The sequence below is a fragment of the Terrapene carolina genome, unplaced genomic scaffold (assembly GCF_002925995.2).
Source record: "Terrapene carolina triunguis isolate 2854851 unplaced genomic scaffold, T_m_triunguis-2.0 Scaffold247, whole genome shotgun sequence".
NCBI classification, from domain to species: Eukaryota; Metazoa; Chordata; order Testudines; family Emydidae; genus Terrapene; species Terrapene triunguis.
In genome coordinates, this window is record NW_020664598.1 from 14,309,585 (window position 1) to 14,321,715 (window position 12,131).

The 12,131-nt window shown below is 43.6% G+C and overlaps 1 protein-coding gene across 1 annotated transcript in view; it reads left to right on the top strand.

The window, feature by feature from the left end:
- The first annotated feature begins 6,699 nt into the window (after positions 1 to 6,699).
- The window catches only part of PTN (pleiotrophin), a 102,269-nt gene continuing 96,837 nt past the window's right edge, over positions 6,700 to 12,131 (top strand). The window contains exon 1 of the mRNA XM_024195723.1: positions 6,700 to 6,936. The gene's annotated coding sequence lies outside the window, so the exon portion shown is untranslated. The remainder of the gene's footprint in view (positions 6,937 to 12,131) is intronic.

The following is a 12,131-nucleotide window of genomic DNA, read 5'->3' on the forward strand; positions in this document are numbered from 1 at the left end:
ATATATTATTTATGCTGTACTAACAGGACCTATATTAACATTGTAAGCAGTCTGGCACGGGGGGGAAACAAAAAGCTCAGTCTGCTTGTTTGGAAAGGTCTGCAGTGGAATATCTTAGTGTTTATCCAGAATAAATGGAAAGGGAATGGCCAGGAGGGATGAAAACAATAATTTATAGCTTGAAATAGAAATATGGTTGAATTCTTGTAGTGTTAAACGATGTTTAAAAGTAAGTTACAGCAATGGGAATGTTGCTACTGAACTACAATTTCATCTCTCCCTCTCAGAATTTGCAAACCCTTCAATACTACCTTATGAATAAGGGAATTTATTATTATTAATAATAACATTACATTCGAGTCTATAGGCCTCAGCCAAGATTTGGGCCCCTTTTGTGCTAGGCATTGGATATACAATACTGCCCCAAAGAACATACAAAGAAATTGCTGATAGAGCAAAAGACTCAGCATGAAAACCTGCTCCTTATTGATTATTAGATGGAAAGTATCAACGAGCAAGACCAGTAAAACCCCATACCACCCACAGGTCTAATCCCAGAACAAAGCAGGTCAAGGAAACTTGATCAGATAATCTCCTTGCCAAAATCTCACCAATCATACTTTAAAAAAGAATGGTAAATAAAATGATAATTGCCAAGTTCATCAATGTCAAGAGAGGGTTTCTTGAGCATAGGCCTAAATGTTCACTTGACAGGTACTGGGATCTGATCTGCATGGGAAGATCTTTGCACTCATATATTACCCCCACTTAAATTAATGAGGCTCCATGAAGGAATATAAGAACATAAGAACGGCCATACTGGGTCAGACCAAAGGTCCATCTAGCCCAGTATCCTGTCTTCTGACAGTGGCCAATGCCAGGTGCCCCAAAGGGAATGAACAGACCAGGTAATCATCAAGTGATCCATCCCCTGTTACCTATTCCCAGATGCAAATCTTCAATTGTGCGGATCTAATTTGCAAGATCAGAACCTATATTTCTACTGGTTGTGAAGATGCTGGGCCTGACTCTTCTGTCACTTACATTGGTTTTACACTTGTGTAGCTGCATTGATTTCCCTGGATTTACACTTGATTTACACTAGCCTGACAAAGAAGAAAATTAGCCTAACTGAGTGAATGTGAAGAAGGAAGAACCAAAGAGAGCATCAAAGTGAAGGGGAGGAGGAAACTGATGAATAAAAAATGGGGAGACATAATGAAATAAAAATTGCTATATTTTAAAAAATTAAATTTACAGTACTGCCAACCCAATGTGCTCAAAAAGCATGAGATAAAAAATCATGAGATTGGCTTAACAATCTTTAAATTTTAAAAAGTAATACATTTTGGGTCTTTTTACTTACCTTCAGGTTTTTGAGCCTCTTAGGGTTCACATTTCAAACTTTTCCCTGTAATCAGGAGGGCTAGAAACTTACTTTCTTTAAAATGAAAGATGAGCATCTTGTGTAATCACCTGACTCTGGAAGCTGGGGCTTAAAGAAAAAAACCCGCATATCATGAGGCTCTATGATAACATTGTGAGAATTGGCAATACTTCATTTAGCATGGAGTGATATCTTACTTGACTTGCTGTTAGTGGTATTCACAATACTTATATGGCAGTAAATGTATATTTACTAGTCCTACTGAACTACTCACAGTAGTAAAGTTAAGCATGTTCATTAGTGTTTGCAGGGTTGGTGCCTTAATGTGTCTATTGAAATACTGTGTTTATATGTTAATCAATTTATCCAGTGTACCCCGTCTGGGTCATTGAGAGTCCTCCATGTCACAGTTGAGATACAAGAGCAGGACAGCAGATGTTACTGCTGCTTGCATTTCACCTGTTAAGTGGATAACAGAGCAGATCAGAAAACTGAAATTTTCCTGTGAGAAATTTTGAATGATATCATTATTCAAAAACAATTTTTTTTCAATATTTTCATGCTAGAAGTTTCAAAACAGTTCAGGATGACAATGTTTGTTTTGATTTGGCTTAAGATGTCATTTTCGTTGCTTTAAACCAAAAAATAAAACAAAACAAAACATTTTAAGTTGAAACAAAACAAAACTTATTGTTTTGAATCAGCATTTGACCATAACATAGCATTTTGTTTTAGTTTTTACAAACTTCAAACTGAAATGGAATACGATTTTTAAAGTGAAAATGAAATGAAAAATTTTGTTTAATTTCAAAATGGTGAGTTGAAACATTTGTTTTGACATTTCATATTGGAAAAATAGCAAAACTTAAATAAATAACATGTATGCACAAGAGCAACTTTATGCAGGTGATCAGTAGCCCAATTGAAGAAAATGGAATTAGTCAAATGTGTTGTTACACATAAGTATAAGTGTTTGCAGAACTGAGGCCTAAGATTGATACTTTGGGGTATTAAATGTGTGGGTTTTTGTTGTGAAGCACTTAGCACACTGTTGGGTGCTTTAAAATAATAATAATATTGAATTTGCAGTTTCTTGGTTTGAATTCTTCACCAATATGCCTGCAAAACTGAGTTTTAATGAGTGGATCACTTTTAAACTACAGTTTGTGATGCGAATGATTATCGTTTTTTAAACCACATCATTTCCCCACTATTCTAATTATAGGGCTGATAGTTTCTGTGACAATATGCATGCCTCTGTGCAGCCTTAATATAAAGCTGATCTGAGAAGAAACACAACTCAGAAGCAGTTGATTCCAGTGTTCAATACATCTACTAAATAATTCAGTATCACTAATGGAAGTCTGATCTTAGTGGAGAAGCAGGCTTCTGTGGGCACTCACTGCTGGTTTTGGCAGCCAGACCCTGGAGAACAACAATGGAGCAAAAGGTGAAAAGATCTTTAACTGTTCTTGTGTTTTCTTTTCTGCTTTCCCAGAATTATATTATTTCTTCCTGGTGGCGGCTGCAGCTGAGAGGGTGATAGAAAGAAATTGATATTTACAGTATGTCTGAAACAAACAAACAAAGTTCAAACCAAGCTGACCTATTGACTGGCATGTGTTTTTGTTTGGTTTTAGAAATGCACTGCATCTTTCTGCTAAGTGATGGGAGCAAAGGCAATGAAACACTTATTGGGGGCAAATTGCACAAGGTATTGCCTCCAAATTTCATACTCAGGTTTTAGGGTTAGAATTTTCTAAGGAGTTGAGGTGCCCAATTCTCACTGAAAGTCTGAGAGTTGGGTGCCTAACTCCTATTGGCACCTTTGGAAATCCTTGCCTAGAGGTACTGAGCATCCACAACTCCAATGCAAGGCAAAGGGAGCTGAGGGTGCGCTCAACACCTTACAAAGGAAAATAATCAGCAAGATGAATTCTCATATGAAAGGGCTTCTATTTTTAGGTTTCAGAGTAGCAGCCGTGTTAGTCTGTATCCGCAAAAAGAACAGGAGTACTTGTGGCACCTTAGAGACTAACAAATTTCAGGTTTCAGAGTAGCAGCCGTGTTAGTCTGTATCCGCAAAAAGAACAGGAGTACTTGTGGCACCTTAGAGACTAACAAATTTGTTAGTCTATTTTTAGGCACACTCAAGATTCCCAATCCTGATTATCTTTAGGAAAACCCATCCCTTCCAAAAATACTGTGAACATCAGCTGGTGGAAATATTTGGGGTCATTTACTGGTGCATACCATTGTGCATCAACAGTCAAAAAAATCTGTATACCTTGTTCCCTTAATCTTTGCTCTTTTCCTTTCTAAAAGGAGCAGTCTTCACCACTCTTCTTTTCTTCTTGGAGTCACTGTCTCAGGCAGTGAAGAGGCTACTCGAAAGTAAAGGTTTGACTCCTGTAGCTCCTAACCCATTCTTTATCTTATTTTTTTTAACCAATCTAAAACTGATAGCTACAAACAAACCGTAAGGGAAAAGATTTAAAACCTAGCCAGAGATAGCAGGTTTCTCTAGCAGCCTGTAAGCAAGATCTCCTTTTTAGTTAAATTTAGATTCCTTGTGTGTCTATACCAGATTATTAATAACCAAGGGCTTCCTTTCAATATAGATATTTTTATCCTTCACGTTACCCAGACTTAACTCTTTGTCTTTATGTCCCCCTTTCCATCACCCAAGAAGACCATCTAGATGTAGGAAATAAACCATTGTTTGGGATGGGTGAAATAATAAGAGACAAGATGGTGAAGCAGAACTTGGCAGAATCCACTGGCTGCATCTAATGAGAATAGTTTTGCACCAGTTAACTAGTCAGACTATATCTTCCATGGTTCCTTATCACCATTCTTCTCCATGCTGTCCAGTTGATTCTGTCCCATCTTGCTTTAAGTACTTTGGGAGGTCCACCTCACTAGTTGTGAGACCGTCTAGAAAGTCACTTGTCATAGTCCTATTAATGTCAAAGGTGTCAAACATTGTAGACTCTTTGGAGCAGGAATGTGTCTTACTATGTTTATACAGTGCATAGCACAATGAAATCCTGTGCTCAGTTGGCACCTCTAGGTGCTACTGTGATACAAATAATATTAAAACACACCTATTACTTAACTTTCCAGAATTGAGGTGCTTTCATTTTTGATTAGAGTTCCTTCAGACCCTAATTCATTTACAGTTGAACAGATGCATAATCGTCTATACAATTGAGTCTTTAGCCTCTCCAAATCCTAATGCAAGTCACATCACACAAGATTAGAATTTGGTTCAATGTGTGTGCTCAGTTTCAGTAAATTCAGATCTGAGATGTGGTGGGGGAGGTACCAGGGATTGCTGTAACTGGGAAAAAGTGTCAGCTGAAACTGTTTTACAGTGGAAAATTGGGTTTTTAACAAAATGAAAATTTTAATGGAAAGTGACTGCTTCCTGCAGAAAGTTTCTCTTGCTCTCTTTAAAAAAACAAACAACCTCAGTTTTCCTTTTTTCAACAAAAAATTGAAATTTTCTGCAGGGGGAAACATAATTCTGACCTGCTCTATGTCTCAATTTTCTCTTTAGCCCATAGAAAAATGTACAAGTCAATCTGCAATATTCTTCCCTTGTCTCACCAATCTGCTCCAACCTCACTCTTCATCCAGAGCACACAGTTTTGGTGGCAATCAGATGAACAAACCTTTGAGGCCACAGATGTCAAACATTCTAGGCTATGTGGGGCAGGGAATGTCACTTACTATGTTTGTACAGTGCTTAACACAATAGGGTCCAGCTCTCAGGTGGAGCACTCCAGGGACTGCGCAAGTCAGCTACTAAGTATCCCTCTTTATTGTTGTGTGGCTTGCATAATTTTCATCCCATAAGAAGGAAGTAGATTTCTCACTGCAGTCCTGGCCATTTGACTCCAGAGAAGCCTGGCTTATGTTGCTAGCCCAGCTGCTAGAGAGAACTGTTCTATCTGAACCAGTCTACTATTTTGTGTTGATGATCAAAGTTGTTTGTCTTCAGTGACATTGCTATCATTAAATCCCGCTGTGGCTGTGTGATGAAAGCAAAGGAAGAAATGGAATGGATTAGTTTACTTCACCCAGAAAGAATCCAGGTGGGTGCAATTATCCAGTCTGGGATTTACTGTACAGTGCCTTTTATTGTTACAGGTGGAAGGTGTTAGATGATGCAATATACACTTTTGCTAGACAGAGGACTTTCTTAGCTAATTTATCTGGAAACAGGAGAACCTGAACTGGATTTCTGCACTAACTTGGAATAGGAGCCAAAATTTATAACCCCAGAAAGAAGACCAAACCCCAAAATGCTGTGTGCCTTTATAGCCAAGAAATAGTCTGACTCTAGGGTTTAGAAACTAGAAAGAATATGCCTGACTTTAGAATGTTAGCTACATTTTTAATTCAATTGGCAATTGGGGAGCATTCTCATTTAACAAATGCAATGAGGCTAAAAGTGGGGAAAGCCTGCCCCAAGTGAAAGCTTTTATGTAATTCCAGCAGTCAACAAAACTAGAGGTTATGAAATTCCATGAAAAAAAAAGTTTTGTGATATTTTCAGCCTAACTGGAAATTAAAAGTACCAGACATCTTTTTCTTTCAACGTTTCCAGCCCAATTCTGGACAGTCAAGAGATTCAAATAAAGTTGGATTCAAAGCCCAGTTAACTTAAAGGCTCTTCTTGACTTCCATGGGCTTTGGATCAGGCCCATAGTGCCAAAAAGTGAAATAATTCTTTGTGTCTGAAATTTCTGAGATTTGTTAATGGCTACCTGGGAGGTAAATGCGAATCTCCCATGCGCTGTGGCTGACAGCGAATCCACGCTAGCCGTCTCAGCTCCTTATGTGTGCACATTGCAAACAGGAACATAGATTCAATCGGATTTTTTTTTTAATAAGTTACCTGGCACAGGGGCTCGCAGACATTAGCCCTCCTGCCCCAGTACATTATGGTGCTGACACTGCCTCTCCAAGTAACAGAACTTGGGGAACTGTCACCGTCAGACGAGGGTTTTGTAGAGCTTCTCTTTCCCAACAAAGCTTTACTATTTGCTCACCAGAGCCCCAGTGCATACAACATATGAAATTGCAGAGGAGGGATGCTACCCTGCAGCTCCCTTTTCTTAGCAGTAACCGAGGAACTCAAATCCTGCACCTCTCCGAGTCCTAGCCCCTCTCTCCCATTCCCCTGCCTTCCTCCAGTCCCGGTGGGCGAGACTGCCCCTGGAGTGACCTGCTTTTAATCAGCTTCCCAAGCAGATCACATGAGTGCAAAGTGCTCTCTCGCGCTCTGCCTCCCTCCTCTCTCGCTCGCAGTCTGCGAGCAATTGAGTCCAAGCGAGGAGCGGCGAGTTCCCTGCCTTGAGCAGCCAAATCTTGGCGAGACAATCCCGGCCGGAGGGGGAAAGCGAGAGCGCACGGGGCGGCGAGGCAGGAGAGGAGCCCCCAGATCCAGCCCGAAAGAGACAGGTCGGCCCCGCGCTCCCAGGCAGCCAAGCCCACAGCCCGTCCCTCCGACCCCAAGGCAGCTTGGCCGACAACTCCGCGTAAGTCGAAGTGGGTTTGCTGGGGCTGGGGCGCGCGTGTCAGAGGGTTGCGCCCGAGGCGCTTTCTTCCGCTGGGGGCAAGGACAGCGCGGGGGAGCGGGACCGCCGGGCTCCCCTCAGAGCCTGGCGGCTGCGGGGGAGAGCCGGGCTCAGCGCGGACGGGGCGGGGCGGGGCTCTCACCTGGCCCGCCGCGGAACTGTAACGCTGCAGGGCGGTGCGGACGCCTGGCCAGGGGCAGGTCTCCATCCGCGGGAAGCGGGCTGGGCTCCCTCCGCGCCGCCGGGGGCAATGCCCTGCGCGGGTCCTCTGCAGGCAGCAACTCGCGGGGAGGGAAGTGAGCGGTGCCGAGGGGCCGCGGAGAGCATCGCTCTGGGCATTGCTGGGGGTCTCCTCGCCCTCCCCCGCCCCCGGCCAGCTGGTGATGGGCACAGGTGCTTCTCTCCCAGGGGATGTGGTGGCTGAGGAGCTCTGGACTCGCCCAAGGGACCAAAAGAGCAGCAATCTGGTTTTTCTTGGGGAAAAAAGAGCCGCCCCCCACCCCTTCGGTGACTTGGGGCTGTACTCGAAGGTGTTCCCCAGACACCTGTATCCGCACCCCAGCCTGCTCCCCGCCACCACGCAGACGCGGGACTCGAGCCTAAAAGAAGCCCCCAGAGCCCCCGAGAAGTGCCGCCCCCGTGAGTAGCACTGACTGACTCCAGGGGGATGATCTGTCTAACCCCCTCCCCGCAAGCTGCTCCAGCTCCCCTGCCTGGCTGCCTCTGCAGGCTGCTGCCTTCCAGGCCGCCGCCGAGGATTACTCTGAAGGCTAATAGGATAATAGAGCAGTTCCGTGCTCTCAGTTCAGCGCGATTTGAGGCAACTGCACAGCTCGGCTTAGCCACTTGATCATAACTTGGCATAAAAGGCTGGCGGATCACTATGGGGCAGGAGGGGGAACTTTACACAGTGTAAAGAAAAAAATGTCAGGATCTGCGGGCAGAAAGTGTGCTCAAGAGGAAGGCCAGCAGCATGCACCTGGGGTCCCGCAGGGACCAGTTCTTGGTCCGGTTCTGTTCAATATCTTCATCAATGATTTAGATAATGGCACAGAGACTACACTTATAAAGTTTGTGGATGATATCCAGCTGGGAGGGGTTGCAAGTGCTTTGGAGATAGGATTAAAATTCAAAATGATCTGGACAAACTGGAGAAATGGTCTGTAGTAAATAGGATGAAATTCAATAAGGACAAATGCAAAGTACTCCACTTAGGAAGGAACTATCAGTTGCACACATACAGAATGTGAAATGACTGCCTAGGAAGGAGTACTGCGGAAAGGGATCTGGGGGTCATAGTGGACCACAAGCTAAATACGAGTCAACAGTGTAACACTGTTGCAAAAAAAGCAAACATAATTTTGGGATGTATTAGCAGGAGTGTTGTAAGCAAGACACGAGGAGTACTTCTTCCTCTCTACTCCGTACTGATTAGATCTCAACTGGAGTATTGTGTCCAGTTCTGGGCACCACATTTCAAGAAAGATGTGGACAAATTGGAGGAAGTCCAGAGAAGAGCAACAAAAATGATTAAAGGTCTAGAAAACATGACCTATGAGGGAAGATTGAAAAAACTGGGTTTGTTTAGCCTGGAAAAGAGAAGGCTGAGAGAGGACATAACAACAGTTTTCAAGTACATAAAAGGTTGTTACAAAGAGGAGGGAGAAAAATTGTTGTTCTTAACCTCTGAGGATAGGACGAGAAGCAATGGGCTTAAATTGCAGCAAGGGAGGTTTAGGTTGGACATTAGGAAAAACTTCCTAACTGTAAGGGTGGTTAAACATTGGAATAAATTGCCTAGGGTGGTTGTGGAATCTCCATCATTGGGGATTTTTAAGAGCAGGTTAGACAAACACCTGTCAGAGATGGTCTAGATAATACTTAGTCCTGCCATGAGTGCAGGGGACTGGCCTAGATGACCTCTTGAGGTTCCCTTCCAGTCCTATGGTTCTATGGTGCCAGCAATGTCCTCACTTTGCAGGGCCGGCTCTAACTTTTTTGCCGCCCCACGCAAAAAAGAAGAGTGCCGCCCCCGCCGCGAGCGCCACGCCGCGCTGCCGTACCCCCCCCAGTGCCGCCGAAATCCCCGCCCCCCCAGCACCACGCCGCCTGAATCCCCGCCCCCCAGAACGCCACGCCGCCCGAAGCCACGCCCCCTCCAAGCATCGTGCCAACGCCCGCCCCTCCTCCGAGCGCCAGCCCTCGCCCCCCTCAGCGCCGCGCCGCGCCAACCCCTGCCCCTCCTCCGAGCGCCAGCCCCCGCCCCCCCAGCGCCGCGCCACGCCACGCCACGCCACGCCAGCCCCTGCCCAATAAATAAATAAAAACCTGAGCGCCGCCCCGGCCCAAGGTGCCGCCCCAAGCACGTGCTTGGTCGGCTGGTGCCTGGAGCCGGCTCTGTCACTTTGGTCCCAGAGACTTAGGGCCAAACTCTATGCACTGATAAGCACATTAATGCTGTTTGACTGTAATGGGAGTTAACCTGCTTATCCTAGAGTAATGTTTGACCCTTTACTGCCGCTAAAATAAGTAACTCCAACAGGTGCTGATGGATCAGTTGTAGAGTTGTTATTGCTAGTTTGTTTTAAATCTTAAAGGCCTGGGGGGCGGGGTTGGGAAAACTAGGCCAAACTCTGCTGTCGGTGAGACTGGTGTGAATACAAAGTAACACCATTGACTTCTAAGTGAGAGAATAACTTCTCCCATTGAGTTTAGAGATAATTCTGCTGATATATCGTACTGGTTTCTGTCATTTATTTGTCTTCCTTATATATATTAGGGCTATTTACATGCAAAGGGAATCTTTTCACTTCATTAAAAGTTCATCTGCTCCTGTTACTTGCTCTCTATCTGAGATCACACTTCTCAGTTTTTGATATCACAAGGAGATGAATGAATAATACATTTGAGGAATGTTCTGAAGCTTAAATTCCACCAGGAATTAAGCCTGCTGTGACCACGTCCGCTTGGGCTTGTTTATAAGCAGTGTGGAATTGTATATATTATGCCTTTTCCCTGTTCAATATCCTTACAACTGTGGCCAGAGGAGTGGGTTCTAACTAGATCCAGCTTACTTTAAGTCAGAGGAGCAGGTGGAAGGGCATTTTAGCCGAAGGTTCTTCAGCTCTGAAACTTGCTACCTTTCCATTGTTCCATCACAGCTTTAGTTTGGTATTGTTCTGAGCCTGTTTCAAAGTTCAGCTTTTGGGGTAGCTAATAGATTGAGGGAACAGGTATGCTTGTAGGTGCAGGCTGTTCTAAGGGGACAGTTGTTTTTATGTACCTTTTGAATGTTGCATGATAGCTGCTATACAATGGGAATTTTACTTTTTATTGTCTATTATAAACACCTCCCCCTTTCCCCCCCCAAAAAAAAAACAACAACACTGAAATATCAATCAATAGAAATGATCCAAAGGGAAACTTTCCCCCAGAAAAGGTAATATGTAATTTGTGACATGGTAAAGCTGTTTATTTGTTGTTGTAAGTTTGATGGAGGGGAAAGGAAAAGTTATCCAGCTAGAAGGAAAAAGCTGTGCATAACTTAATGACCATCTATATGGGCAAGTATGTGTGGAGGGACAAGTAGAAAGTTGGTGTCTCTCTGGACTAAGTTCCTTAGTAATTGGAACCTTATCCAGCACTCACTGAAGAAAAAGGAAAGACTCCCTTTGTCTTTAGTGGGCTTTGGAGCAGGCACTTGGTCAGAAGGGTGGGAGGGAATTTTGTCACTGGCTTCAGTTTGTGTCTTTTACAAAGGGATACATTTTTTGCTTGTTTTTATTTTAGTCAGTAGCATCTTCCTTCCCTCTCTGGTAAATGGTACAGACAAGGGAGGCCTTCATCGCTAATGTGGGCACTTTCTTGGTTGACTTGTGGGAGGTGCTGTCTGACTTCCAGCAGCATCACCTCCACCAAATTATGTCACAACTAGATCTGATCTCCCTTCTCTTGGTCTCGCTGGAGTCTGTTAGATCGGAGTACTCTCACAGAAGAACTGTCCTTTCTACATGAGCTCTGAAAACATACTGATTTGACACACACTCTGTTATAGTTTAAAACATTTGTGCAGTGCCTTAGTGAGGTTATCACTTATATAGAGAATTACAATGCAACACTGAGTTCTGTGGATGGAACTTGCTTTGCTCATGAACCTTGTCTTCCTCCACAGGCCACCTCCCTTGCATATATTCTCCATAAGCTTGTGGTGTTTTCTATGGGAGCAGGTCTGTGACTAACAGTGTAACCTCCACTTCAATATTTGCGGCCTTTTGCTGACCGGTGCATCAAAAGCATTTTTCGCTTAGAGGTTTCATTTCAGGGCTTTAACTGAGGAAATCTATATATGTGTCAAGCCTCTTCATAATAAATCATTTAAAATGCTGTCCTGGGATCAAACCAGGTCACTGTAACACATACACACTGCTCTTCATATGCGTAGAGTGACCTGCACTTGGTCAATCCATATACCTGGTATGGTTGTCTCTGATTTATCTTCCTTGGACAGCCTTGTTCACAGGGAGTTTATGTTGCAAATTATTCACAATTCTTGGCATGCTGAGCAGCCTCAAACTTAAACTGCAGCCTCATTTCCCATCCAATCAATACCACACTTACATGTGTCCAAGTTTCCATGGTGCCATCAAGCTTCTAGCTAGATATTGACATTTGACAGCAGGAATATCATTCTGTGTTGCTGTGTATATTTAGTGAAACTATCAGAGCCATTTAGGGTGTGCATTTCTAATTTATATCCATATCCTCATATTGTTAGTTAGTGCTTGTTAAGCGTTGCCTAACAGCCCTGGTTACATAGTTAACAGCAACAATGAACTTCAGATTCAGCTTAGGCAACAGGTGTTTTGAGATAAGCAGAAGGACCCATATTTTAGGTTAGTTTGAGCAATTTAGCACCACGTGGACACAAAGGATAACATTTTAAAAAAATGCCCAAGTCCCTGATGGCTGCTATCACGTAGGTATTTTTGAAAATCTTCTCAATTGTGGCTTTCTGAATGTTAGTACATAGAGTGTTCCTTCTCTGTAGAGCTGTTTAGGTTGAAATAGAAAAGTATGTATTGTAAGATATTTAAAGTGGATTTCAGAGGGCTTGGGAGGAGCCAGAATGCAAGATCCTTACTTCAATTGAAGTCTTA